The following is a 13,297-nucleotide window of genomic DNA, read 5'->3' as shown; positions in this document are numbered from 1 at the left end:
AGGTATCGGTTGGTTGGCCATGTTTAGTTTGGTCTTTGCCTTTATATCAGCATAACTTATTAAAGCCCAAGTCTAAGCCTAGGCCAACCATCAAGATAAGATTTATAGTGTGCCTGATCATGTAAAGATCGGATTGCGATAAAGAAAGTTTTATTCTTTGTTTCTCATTTCCTACAAATCACTCTTCCATATTTGTCGCTAACTTGTAACTATTTACAATGATGCCATTAATGAAGAGCTAACTACTCTCTCTTATTTTCTTGTCTAATTATTTATATACTTATTTTAAAGATTTTAAAGATTTTGTTGATTTAATTTACTAGATTATTTAATTATTTCTCTCTTTATTACCACTCTGTGTCCAACATTTAATGGTTGTCAATGGGTGGGGTTTGTTCTACGTAGCTTGGATATTTTATTTATTTTATTAAATTAAATAATTCATTTATATAATTTACAAAATTATATAAATTATTATCCATAGATTTCTATTTATTTAATTTATTAATTTATTCCATTAATTAATAATTTATTAAAAGGTTAGGGTTTGAGTTGGGATTATACCTATTCACAGGTAGTGGTATGTTCGGGAAGGGTTTTGTCTTTATATCAATAGAATACATTGGAGCCCAACTTGAAGCCCAACCCAACCGTTAGGTCTATCTCTTGAATCGAGTCCAGTGAGGAAATTGTTATTCTTTAGTACTCTCTCATTTACTCACTAGTTAATTTATATATTTAATTTATTAACTCAAAAATTTTATTTATTTAATTTGCTAAACGATTTAATTTTATCAACAAATTATTTCACTAAATCTCTCCCTCCCCGAGTCTAATATTTTGGGTTATCAGTGGGTCGGGATAGGTTTTAGATAGATCAGATATTTATTTATTATTTTACTAAATATTTGAGTCATTATATATAGATTTTATAATTTAGTTTAATAAATTAATTAATAATTTATTTTTCTCTCTCTTGTGTACCTATCTCATCCCAATAATTAATGAAATTTTATTTATTTATTTATTTTACTAAACCAAATTATTTATTTATATATTTTAATACAATAGATACACTATTATGTATAAACTTTTATTTATTCAATTCAGCCCGACACTAATAATAAATGAATATTTAGTTATTGATTTATCTAATTTACAAATTTAAGTAAATTATTATCCATCGATTTCTATTTACTTAATTTACTAAATTCTTAATAAAGGAATTATTTTCCTAACAAATTATTTTTCTCTCATCCCGGAGCCTATTTTTGGGGCAATCAATATATTTGGTCAGGTGTGTGATAGGCTATACTTGTCTTGTCCCAATAATAAATGAAATTTTATTAATTTATTTTACTAAAACAATTTAATCATTAATTTTTGTACAAAATTAAGTAAATTGTTATCCATAGATTCCTATTTATTTAATTTATTAAACTATTCAAATAATTCATAATTCATTTAGTTAACAAGTTATTTCTCTCTTTCTCTCTCTCTCTCTCTCTCTTCCCCCTCCAACCTGAGCCTAATATTTAGGGTTATCAATAGGATAGGTATCGGTTGGTCGGGCCACGTTTAGTTTGGGCTCTGCCTTTATATCAACATAGCTTATTAAAGCCCAAGTCTAAGCCTAGGCCAACCTTCAAGTTGAGATTTTGAGCGTGCCTAGTCATATAAAGCTATGATTGCGATAAGCAAAGTTCTATTCTTTATTTCTCTTAATTCCATAGAAATCTCTCTTCCATATTTGTTGTTAACTTGTAACTATTTACAATGATGCCCTTAATGAAGAGCTAACTATTCTCTCTTATTTTTTGCCTAACTATTTATATACTTATTTTAAAAAGTTATAAGATTTTGTTGATTTGATTTACTATATTATTTAATTATTTCCCTCTCTTTATTACCGCTCTGTCCAACATTTAAAGGTTGTCATTGGTTGGGGTTTATTCTATGTAGCTTGGATTTTTTATTTATTTATAAATTAAACTATTCATTTATATATTTTACAAAATTATGTAAATTATTATCCATAGATTTCTATTTATTTAATTTACTAATTTATTCCATTAACTAATAATTTATGAACAGGTTAGGGTCTGAGTTGGGATTAAACCAATTCACAGGTAGTGGCATGTTCGGGAAGGGCTTTGTCTTTATATCAATAGAATATATTGAAGCCCAACTTCAAGCCTTACCTAACCATCAGGTCTATCTCTTTAGTCGAGCCCAGCATACTCTCTCATTTCCTCACCAGTTAATTTTTATATTTAATTTAGTAAGTTAAAAATTTTATTTATTTAATTTGTTAAACGATTTAATTTTATCAACAAATTATTTCACTATATCATTGGTCCGGGCTAGGTTTTAGATCGATTTGATATTTACTTATTATTTTACTAAATGAATTGAGTCATTATAAATAGATTTTATTATTTAGTTTAATAAATTAATTAATATTTTCTTTTTCTCTCTCTTGGTCGTTATTTTTTTGGTTATCAACGAGTTAGGTCTAGTGTGGTATAGCATGTATCTTTCCCGTCCCAATAATTAATGAAATTTTATTTATTTATTTATTTTAATAAACCAAATTATTCATTTATATATTTTAATACATAAGATACACTATTATGTATAAACTTTTATTTATTCGATTCAACCCGACACCAATAATATATTTTAATCCACCCAATATATTATATTAAAACAGAGCACTAACAAAATCCAACATGGCCATCCCAAATTGGAACCAACACAACCATTTCATGTCGGCCGAAACTATCATTCCGTAACCGATAAAACAGAAGCATAGAAAGGAATAATTCACTTTATTTAAAAAGTCCAACCAAAGCTAATCGATAGATTCCCAGAATGATGCCGTCAAAGAAAACCGTAGCTAAAATCAATCCAAACAATCCAAGACTATCCAAATCGTCCTAATCTATCAATTGAAAAACTAAACTAGAGTCAATCCACACGAAACAAGATGCGAACAATTTTAGATTATTTCCTTACTAACCAACCAGCCCTAATGCAAATGAATCAAACTCAACATAGAGAAAACCATCTGGTAGATATCGAATATAGCTAAACGTAATCAAACCCATTCTTCCTAATCCTGGGCCAAACCTAAGTAGAACCAACAACAGATTATCCAAAACTAACCCAAGCTGTGGCAAACCAATCAAACATTTTCATAATGAGAAAACTCATCAAAAATCCTAACGAAAAACACATTAAACTATTAGTGACAAACTACAAACAACGATCACTCTTAGCATCTTAAAACAATCCACCCAATATAGTCTGTTACAACAGAGCATTAATGAAAGTCAACATGGCGAAGCCAAATTAGAATCAACACAACCATTTCATATCGGCCCAAACCATCATTCTGTAACTGATAAAACAGAAGCATAGGAAGAAATTATCCACTTTATTTAAAAAGTCTAACCAGAGGTATAGATTAGCTTCCCATAACGATGCCATCAAAGAAGACCGTAGCCGAAATAAATCCAAACAATCCAAAACTATCCAAACCGTCCAAATCTATCAATTCAAAAACTAAACAAGAGTCAATCCACACAAAACAAGATGATGACAATTTGAGATTATTCCCTTTCTAACCAACCAACCCTGATGCAAATGAATCGAACTCAACATAGAGAAAATCATCTGGTAGAAATCGAATATAGCTGAGATTAATCAAACCCATTCTTCCAAATCCTGAGAAACTGAGTCTAACCAAACCTAGGTAGAAACAATAACAGATTATCAAAAACTAACCCAAGTTGTGACAAACCAATCAAACATCAATCAAATCAATACCCACTAACAAAGCATATTAGCGAAACAAACTCCCCTCACTAAAAAAAATGAACCCGACATATGTAAATAAAGTAGGAAATCAAATCAACTCTTCTAGAAAAAATATAACTAGACCTACTCGTAGGAAAATAAAACAAATAAACATTGATCAATCCAAACAGTCATATCTAAACAATATAAAACAAAACAAAGAAGAAACATGACTTAATCAATTTATCTCACAAGAATAGAGCCTATTACAATTCTAATCACACTATTCTTAATGAAACAAACCCACTATAATTTATACCACCGAACTGATAATCTCCCAATTGCAAGTTAAACAAAACAAACATATTTAGAAAAGTTGGGAAATCAACTCAACTTCATGAAAAATTCCTACTCAAATCAAAACAAAGCAAATAAACAACGACCAATCCAAACAAACCCATTTAAACAACATAGAAGATCATAGAGACCAAACTTGACATAAATCACATCATCCCGCTAAAGTCTCCATTTACATTTAGATGAACATCTTAAATCTCTCAAAATATGCTAAATCCACTCACTCTGAATTATAAGTGCCAAATAGAACCAATAGGAACCGATTCAAGCTAATCCACTCTGGTGATGTAAATGTGCATGTGCCAAACCAACTAACCTAAACTTTTAAGGATAAAAAAAAGATGTTTTTGTATTTCATAGAGAAATATTTCGAAGAACTAACAATTTGATAATAAAAAAAAATATTCAAAAACCCAAGCGAATAACATGTTAAGCTATTAGTGCCAAACTGCAAACAACGATCACTCCCAACATCTTTAAACAATCCACCCAATATATTATGTTAGAATAGAGCACTAACAAAAGCCAACACGGCCATCCCAAATTGGTAGCAACACAACTATTTCATGTCGGCCGAAACTATTATTCCATAACCGATAAAATATAAGCATAGGAAAGAATAATTCATTTTATTTAAAAAGTCCAACTAAAGCTAATCGATAAATTCCCAGAATGATGCCATCAAAGAAAACCATAGCTGAAATCAATCCAAACAATCCAAGACTATCCAAACTATCATAATCTATCAATTGAAAAACTAAACTAGAGTCAACCCACACGAAACAAGATGCGGGCATTTTTAGATTATTCCCTTACTAACTGATCTAATTGTTTCTGGTCACATACCAATTTTTTGTAATGTATCAATTTTTTTGGCTAAGTGCCTCGCCATTTGACCTGCTCCCAGGAGAGGATGGTGGAGCTCTCTGGTGGTGAGCTACTTGGTGACGAGCTCCCTGGTGGTGAGCTACTTGGTGATGAGCTCCCTAATGGTGGGCTATTTGGTGACGAGCTCCCTGGTTGTGAGCTACCGGGTGACGAGCTCCCTGGCGGTGAGCTACCTGGTGACGAGCTCCCTAATGGTGAACTACCTAGTTGGACTCGTCATTTGACCTGCTCCTAGGCGGCCTGTAACTCAGGGGATGGTGGAGCTCCCTAGTGTAGCGCAACCCGACTGCCCTCTGCATGAGGTGATTTCCTTTCCTTTGTAGGTGGCGGGAGCTGATGGACCAGCGAGAACTCCATCTTTTCCTCCTCTTTGTAGGCAGTGGGATCTGAGGAACATGCGAAAACTGAATTAGAGGAGCGGGGGGTATTTTCCTGATGGGGACTCTCCGATGCCTAAGTTAGCATTCTGATTGTAGGGAGCTTGGAGAGAAATGAGGGAGCTAGAGAGCATGGATTACCTTTTCATTCTCTCCCCCTTGTCTTTGGGGGTCGGAGTCCTTATACAGTGGTGTCCTATCAAATCAGGCGTAACTGCCTCTGTCTCTCTGCCGCAGCCATTACTGCCAGAACTGAGGTGGCAGGTGCATGCGGCTACTGTAGAGTACGGCTCTGCCAGTCAAGAAACAGCTCTCAAGACTAATAGACACAGCGCCGCCCAACGAGAGACGTGGGCGCAGGTCTCCGGATCTGTTAGGTACGGTTGTCAGGTAAAAGATCTTCCTGCAATACGCCGCTACCCCTAAGTGTCGAGCTCTTCGTAAGACGCAAGGCTGCCTGTGGCGAGCTCTTCGTAAAACGCCATTTAACCCAAGGCTGTGGCAAACCGTAGCTGAATCAATCCAAACAATCCAAGACTATCCAAACCGTCCTCATCTATCAATTGAAAAATTAAACTAGAGTCAACCCACACGAAACAAGATGCAGACAATTTTAGATGATTCACTTACTAACAACCAACCCTGATGCAAATGAATCAAACTCAACATAGAGAAAACCATCTAACAGATATCGAATATAGCTAAACTTAATCAAACCCATTCTTCCTAATCCTGGGCCAAACCTAGGTAGGAGCAAATGCAGATTTTCCAAAACTAACCAAGCTGTGGCAAACCATTCAAACATCAATCAAATCAATACCCACTAACAAAGCATGTTAGCAAAACAAAATCCCCTTACTAACAGAGAAAAACCCGGCATACCTAAATAAAGTAGAAAAATCAAGTCAACTCCTCAATAAAATAAAATAGACCAACTTGTAGGAAAATAAAAAAATAAACGTTCATCGATCCAAACCGTCCCGTCAACACAATCTAAAATAAAAAATAGAAGAAACTTGACTTAATCAATTTAACCCACAAGAATAGAGCTTATTATAATTCTAATCACACTATTGTTAATTAAACAAACCCACTATAACTTATACCATAGGCCGGATATTCTCCCAAATCTAAGTTAAACAAAATCAACATATTTAGAGAATTTGGGAAATCAACTCAACTCCATCAAAAAGTGAAACTTTTCCTAATCAAATCATAACAAAGCAAATAAAAAATGACCAATCCAAACCATCCCATTTAAACAACATACAGAATAATTGAGACATAACTTGATTTAAATCACATCAACCAACAAATACCAAGCATATTACCCCACTAAAATCACCACTTTCACTTACACGAACTTTTTAAATCTCTCTAAACAAGCTAAATCCACTCACTCAGACTTGTAAGTGCCAAACAGAGCCTATAGGAACTGATTCCAACTAATCCATTTCTGGCGATGTAAACGTGCATGTGCCAAACCAACTAACCTAAACTTTTAATGATCAAAAAAGAAGTTTTCGTATTTCATATCGAAATATTTCAAAGCACTAGCAATTTCATAATGAGGAAAGTCATCAAAAATCCTAACGAAAAACACATTAAACTATTAGTGCCAAACTACAAACAGCGATCACTCTCAGCATCTTTAAACAATCCACCCAATATAGTCTGTTACAACAGAGCACTAACAAAAGCCAACATGACCAACCCAAATTGGAATCAACACAACCATTTCATGTCGGCCCGAACCATCATTTCATAACCGATAAAACAGAAGCATAGGAAGAAATTAACCGTTTTATTTAAAAAATCCAACCAGAGCTATAGATTAGCTTCCCATAACGATGTCATCAAAGAAGACCATAGCTGAAATCAATCCAAAGAGTCCAAAACTATCCAAACCGTCCTAATCTATCAATTCAAAAACTAAACAACAATCAATCCACATGAAACAAGATGAGGACATTTTGAGATTATTCCCTTTTAACCAACCAACCCCGATGCAAATGAATCAAACTCAACATAGAGAAAATCATCTGGTAGAGATGATTATCCAAAACTAACCCAAGCTGTGGCAAACCAATCAAACATCAATCAAATCAATATCCACTAACAAAGCATATTAGGGAAACAAACTCCCCTCACTAACAGAAACGAACCCGACATACACAAATAAAATAGGAAATCAAGTCAACTCCTCTACGAAATATAACTAGACCTACTCGTAGGAAAATAAAACAAATAAATGTTGATCAATCCAAACAGTCCCGTCTAAACAATCTAAAACAAAACAAAGAAGAAACTTGACTTAATCAATTTATCCCACAATATGACTAAAGACAAAACAAAGAAGAAACGAGAGATAGTTGATTCCTAACTCCTAAGTTTTATTCAAAACTAATTTGTAAGCTTTTATTAATGGCTTAGTTGCTTACCCCTGCATAAAGACACGAATATGACTAACAACAACAAAGAAACTTGTACTTCTTTCTATATATAATCTAAAACAAAACAAAGAAGAAACTTGACTTAATCAATTTATCCCACAATATGACTAAAGACAAAACAAAGAAGAAACGAGAGATAGTTGATTCCTAACTCCTAAGTTTTATTCAAAACTAATTTGTAAGCTTTTATTAATGGCTTAGTTGCTTACCCCTGCATAAAGACACGAATATGACTAACAACAACAAAGAAACTTGTACTTCTTTCTATATATGGATAGAACCACAACTCCTTTTATGTGGTAGTAAAAGAAGCTTGCCTTGGAGTTTTAAAGAACACGAGGATCAAAGGATGATTTTTTCTAATACTAAACAAACCACAATCAATGGAATTCCTAAAGTTGTTTTTTGAAGATAAATAAAAGGGAAAATTCCCGATTAGTACCCTGTACTTTGAGCCTAGTGCCACTTTGGTCCCTGAACTTTAAAATGCGACAATTTAGTACTCAAACTTTCGAAATGTGCCAATCCAGTACTTGTTGTTGGTTTGCTGTTAAGTGGTATGCAAAAGGACACAAATGCCCTTCAAGTATCATTCAGTTTTCTTTATCAACCATTAGAACTAGTTTTCCTCCTTCTCCCACCACTCCAACAACCATTGATAAATCTAACTCATTCAACCATATCCACCATCCCCACATGCTTAGGAAATGCACCTAACGTTTTCTCATCTCCATTAGAGCCACTGAATTCCAACCCTTTCATAATGAGCAGGATACTTATTTATGTAGAAGAAGATGATGAACAACGTTTTGAAGGGTAATTTTATCATTTTCAAAATATTTAATACACACATGCCATCACGTGATACACATAATTGATGGTCTGTTAACAATAGGATTGGCACATTTTAAAGTTCGGGGACCAAAGTGGCACTAGACCCAAAGTACATGGTACTAATCGAGAATCCTAAATAAAATATAAATTTTATTCACCGGAGAAGAAAAAGGTATGGAAAAGGTTATGAGAAATCACATATACCCAAAAATTATCCATAGATTTCTATTTCTATTTACTTAATTATTATCCATTGATTTATTGAGATCTTGTGTCTAGCGCAAATTCAACGGCATATTTCAATGGAAAGCTAATGGAAGGAGGTCTTTGTTTCATGGTCATAGTACAAGGGGTCTTTGTCGCAAAATAAAGTATAGGGGGGGTCTTTGTCATAGACCCCATAATATAGGGGGGTCTTTGTAATTTACCCAAAAATAATTTAAGCACCAATAATTTAACAATGATATGATTTTAAAAATGATGAAATAAAATCACGCAGTTTACTCATATAGTTGGGATGAGCTTGAATCTCTGCCCGAAGAAGATTTAGGGACTTAAACAAATATTTTGTGCCTTACCACAAAAATAATTAAATATAAACTAACAATATTTCTTCTACACAAAGTATATACATATATGCATGGATGGATTAGTGATATATAATTATAGGATATATAATTACCCAAAGAACCACAAAGGCTAGTTGATATATAATCTATCACTTTACCCAAATGCCCCAAATGTCTGAAACTAGTCCATATATAATTATAAGATATAGTTATTGAAGGGGCATTATTGGCCCAAGGGCCCCAATGGCTAGTTTCTCGAATGGGCTACACTTGATCCATTGCGGGATTGTAGATTGTGCTATTTGTTGGGCTGTGTCGTGCAGGCCTATGGACCTGAAACCCCCGATCCAACACGATCCACATGATTGTGTTGTGCCCAGCACGACCCGTGTGCAGGGCTGGTCCAAAATCTTATTACGGCCCAGAACAACTTGATTTACATCTCTCTCCCTTGGAAAGCGGGGTGTTCAAATTTGGACCAAAAACCGAAAACCGAACTGAACCAAGTTGAATAAGCTAATTCAGGTATTGGTTTGGTTCGGTTTTTGATGTGTTAAAAATTTAATAAAATCGAACAAAAAACCAAACTACTCTACTATATAAAATTGTATATTATATAATTAATTATTTATATAAATTGTATTATGTTTCATTAATTTAAGGGAAAATTCTTGATTACCACCTTGTACTTTAGTCCTAGTGTCATTTTACTCCCCAAACATTAAAACGCAAAAAATTGGTACCCGAACTTTCAAAACGTGCCAATCCAATACCTACCATTAACCATGCGTTAAGTGGCATTTAAAAAGACACAAATGCCCTTCATGTGTCATCTAATTCTCTTTATCAACCGTCCAAATGTTGATAAAATAAATGAACAGTGCCAAATCCTTGCCTCTTCTATTCAAGAAAGTTGGAGTCACTATAATGCTCACTAAGACATGACCCCAACTTTCATGAATAGAAGAGGCAAGGATTTGACACTGTTCATTTATTTTATCAACATTTGGACGGTTGATAAAGAGAATTAGATGACACATGAAGGGCATTTGTGTCTTTTTAAATGCCACTTAACGACTATTTAATGGACTGGTTAGCGACAGGTATTGGATTAGCACGTTTTGAAAGTTCAGGTATTGAGTTGTCACGTTTTAATGTTTGTGGACCAAAGTGACACTAGGCCCAAAGTATACGATACTAATTAAGAATTTTCCTTTAATTTAATTATTGTTTTATATATTACTCATTTTCTTAAATCTCCCTTTAGGCTTTGAGCCCAATCGGGATTTTTGTTAGTATCAATACTAAATAAGAACACTAATTTAAATTAATTACTACTTTACTAATTAGTATTTAGTAATTACAGTAACTAGTAAGTGGAACAAACAAAAGACAACCACATTGGAGTGCCCGAGTTGGGTTAGGAGTCAAACTATCGAAGAGTAATTAGTAATTACTAATTATTAATTACTAACTCTTGTTTGATTTTTCCCTTTTCTACTAACTCAGTCCTTTTATTTTTAAAATACGGTATGGACTGGTTCAGTTTAAACCCTGTTTCGTTCGGTTCAATTGAGGTATATGACCAAACTAAATAGTGGGTTTGGTCATCGGTTTGAACCGAACCAAACCGAATGTACACCCCTACTTGTCATATAAATTGAACAGTTATGTAAGGGTCACTTTTGTCATGAATTCTCAAATCATACCTTGTATTATGATAGTCCCTTTTTTATGTTTGGACATTCTCAGAATTCCATCTCACTTCCACAGTCCAACACGCGGTGTGTGGTGAGTGGCCAACGGGATGCTCGGGTTGGGGCTGGAAGAAGATGAGGACAAGAGATGGGGAGGGGAGAGTTCGAATGACATTAAAATTTTTTAAAGAAGCCCTGTTTTTGAATTTTGTCCTTTTGCGAGTGGTTAAACCGGGTTTGTTCAGCTAACGGCTGAACACCCGTTGATATTAGTGTTTTGTCGAAATGCCAATGTGGTCACTTCTGAATGGTGGGGTCACGTATCCAGTAAACCCACGAGTGCATAAAACGTGGACTCTCACAGTCCGGACTTCGGTCCCAACTTTACACTATCTCGGACTCGGACTTCCAGCCAGGCCGATTAGAATTTTGACAAAACCCAAGCCCGAGCCCGGCCAATGAACAGGCTTCGGACGTTCTAAAAATTCCCTCTCCCCACTCCGTTCTCTTTTTCTGTCTGGCTGCTTATTCCCTTTTTGACAAGTATTTCTGTCTGGCTACTTTGGATGGAGGTGAAGGACACGGTAATTTCCGAAGGCCACCACTGCTCGATGACTAATTCTGTTAGAATTTTAAATATACCGTTGTAAGAATCGTGGTATTTATTCTGCAATCTTTGATACGCTTTATCTTGTCATTTAAATTGATTTTATAACGGTCTAAATCCTTATCAATCGACCTGAGAGCAAGAGATCATCGAGTAATTTCTATATAAGAGTTGGTGTTTTCCATTCAGAAAAGAGCTCGACATCGTGCTTCTTAGAAAAGAGACCACTCGATTTCCTCAAACTTACCTGCGAATGGCGATCCATGGCTCCAGAGCCAGTTCACTCAGGTGGAGCTTCGCAGCTTGAATTCCTATGTGAGTAATCCTCAAAACCCTAAAACCCAAGTAGCTTTCTTGTTTGTGGGTTACTTCGATGTTTTGTCTATTTTCTTGATCTTGCATTTGAACCTGCAATGTTGGCGGCTGGTTTCTGCAGTTCCTCTCATTGAGGAGGGAGATCGGGCGAGTGACAATCAGAAACTTGCTTTCCAGGACGTCGGAGCTGAAAACCGTTGGAGAGTCTTTGACTGAGGAAGAGAGGGTTGCGTGTTTGATCGAATCGTATCGGGACATGGACGAGGAGGTATAGGATTTTGAAGTCTTCCTTCGGGTGAGTATTATTATAGGATCTGCGGCTTGAATGCGTAAACGTTGAATTCGAATTCATTTTTTTGTGCAGTTTATGGTTTTGGGTTGAGAAATTGGTACTGGGATTAAGGATTTTAAGTAGAGTGAGCAAATCATATCGTTACAGGTCTATTTGAAACTACAATCACATGTTAATGCTAGAATTGGTAGCGGAGCAAATCATATCGTTACTGGTCTAGATTTTCCCTGTTTTGTTTTTACATCTACTAACTTCGAAGTAATTTCTCCTTTCTCTTTCATTTTCACGCTTATTTGATATATACTGGTTCCTTGTGTCCGAGATGACCAAGAGTATTAAGGTTTTGCTTACAAGGAGGTATTACCTTATCTATTTTCTAGATTGATGACTGTAAAGAGGTGGATGTTTATCTTGAACCTGCAGGTTTTTCTCTTATGGATGAAATTGATTAATAAAGACACATATTGTGTCTTGATTTTGTAGAGATTTATTTTGGTTTGAAATAAGTATTGACTTGCCCTGCACCTGAGTGTTGGTTGAAGGAGATTTCGCTATCTCTGATTATATTTTTTAACAATTCTTTTCGTAGTTGCTATCCCATAATATTCTTCACTATTTTCTACAAGTTTTGACTTATGGGCGTGCACATGCATGTCTATGCTTTATATACAAAAACGTGTACATGCGTGTCAGATGTTCTTTTTTAGGTTTAATCTCAGTTCTTGTGATGAAAACTGAAAGAGAACTTTATTGAAAGATAAAAAGGCGATGTAATTTAATCTTAGTTCCTTGAAATTAGTGTAGCCAATGCATCTTGCTAACATAGTTATTAAAAAAAAAATGCATCTTGCTAACACCTAGGTGCTTTTTCACTGTAAAGGTGATCCATCTACAAGGCGGCCAGAATTCAACTTCTTGTAGGAGAAGGCTGCCTCTTTGAGGTCTACACCTAGAACTATGGCTTCCACATTTGATCTTTCTGTTGTTGCATTTAATAAATTCTTTTTGTTTTTGATGAAGAAAGATTATTTTCTATTATAATATAACATAGTCAAAATTCTGGAGAGTTGGCTGCCTAAAGAAATCACATTGCTAGAAACTTGAATA

At 34.7% G+C, this 13,297-nt stretch overlaps 1 protein-coding gene across 3 annotated transcripts in view; it reads left to right on the top strand.

Moving 5' to 3' along the window:
• The first annotated feature begins 11,352 nt into the window (after positions 1-11,352).
• Positions 11,353-13,297, top strand: part of LOC148865453 (ubiquitin C-terminal hydrolase 12-like) — a 35,335-nt gene continuing 33,390 nt past the window's right edge. The window contains exons 1-4 of one of the 3 annotated variants that reach the window (XM_088978621.1): positions 11,353-11,560; positions 11,773-11,898; positions 12,020-12,193; positions 13,071-13,131. The gene's annotated coding sequence lies outside the window, so the exon portion shown is untranslated. Of the gene's footprint in view, positions 11,561-11,664; positions 11,899-12,019; positions 12,194-13,070; positions 13,132-13,297 lie in introns of those variants that run through there. The other 2 variants (XM_088978620.1, XM_088978619.1) reach the window with 2 other exon arrangements.

This window comes from Nelumbo lutea, chromosome 3, assembly GCF_056320005.1.
Source record: "Nelumbo lutea isolate HS-2025 chromosome 3, American lotus-T2T, whole genome shotgun sequence".
Classification (NCBI taxonomy): Eukaryota; Viridiplantae; Streptophyta; class Magnoliopsida; order Proteales; family Nelumbonaceae; genus Nelumbo; species Nelumbo lutea.
This window is presented reverse-complemented; position numbering and strand designations above follow the sequence as displayed.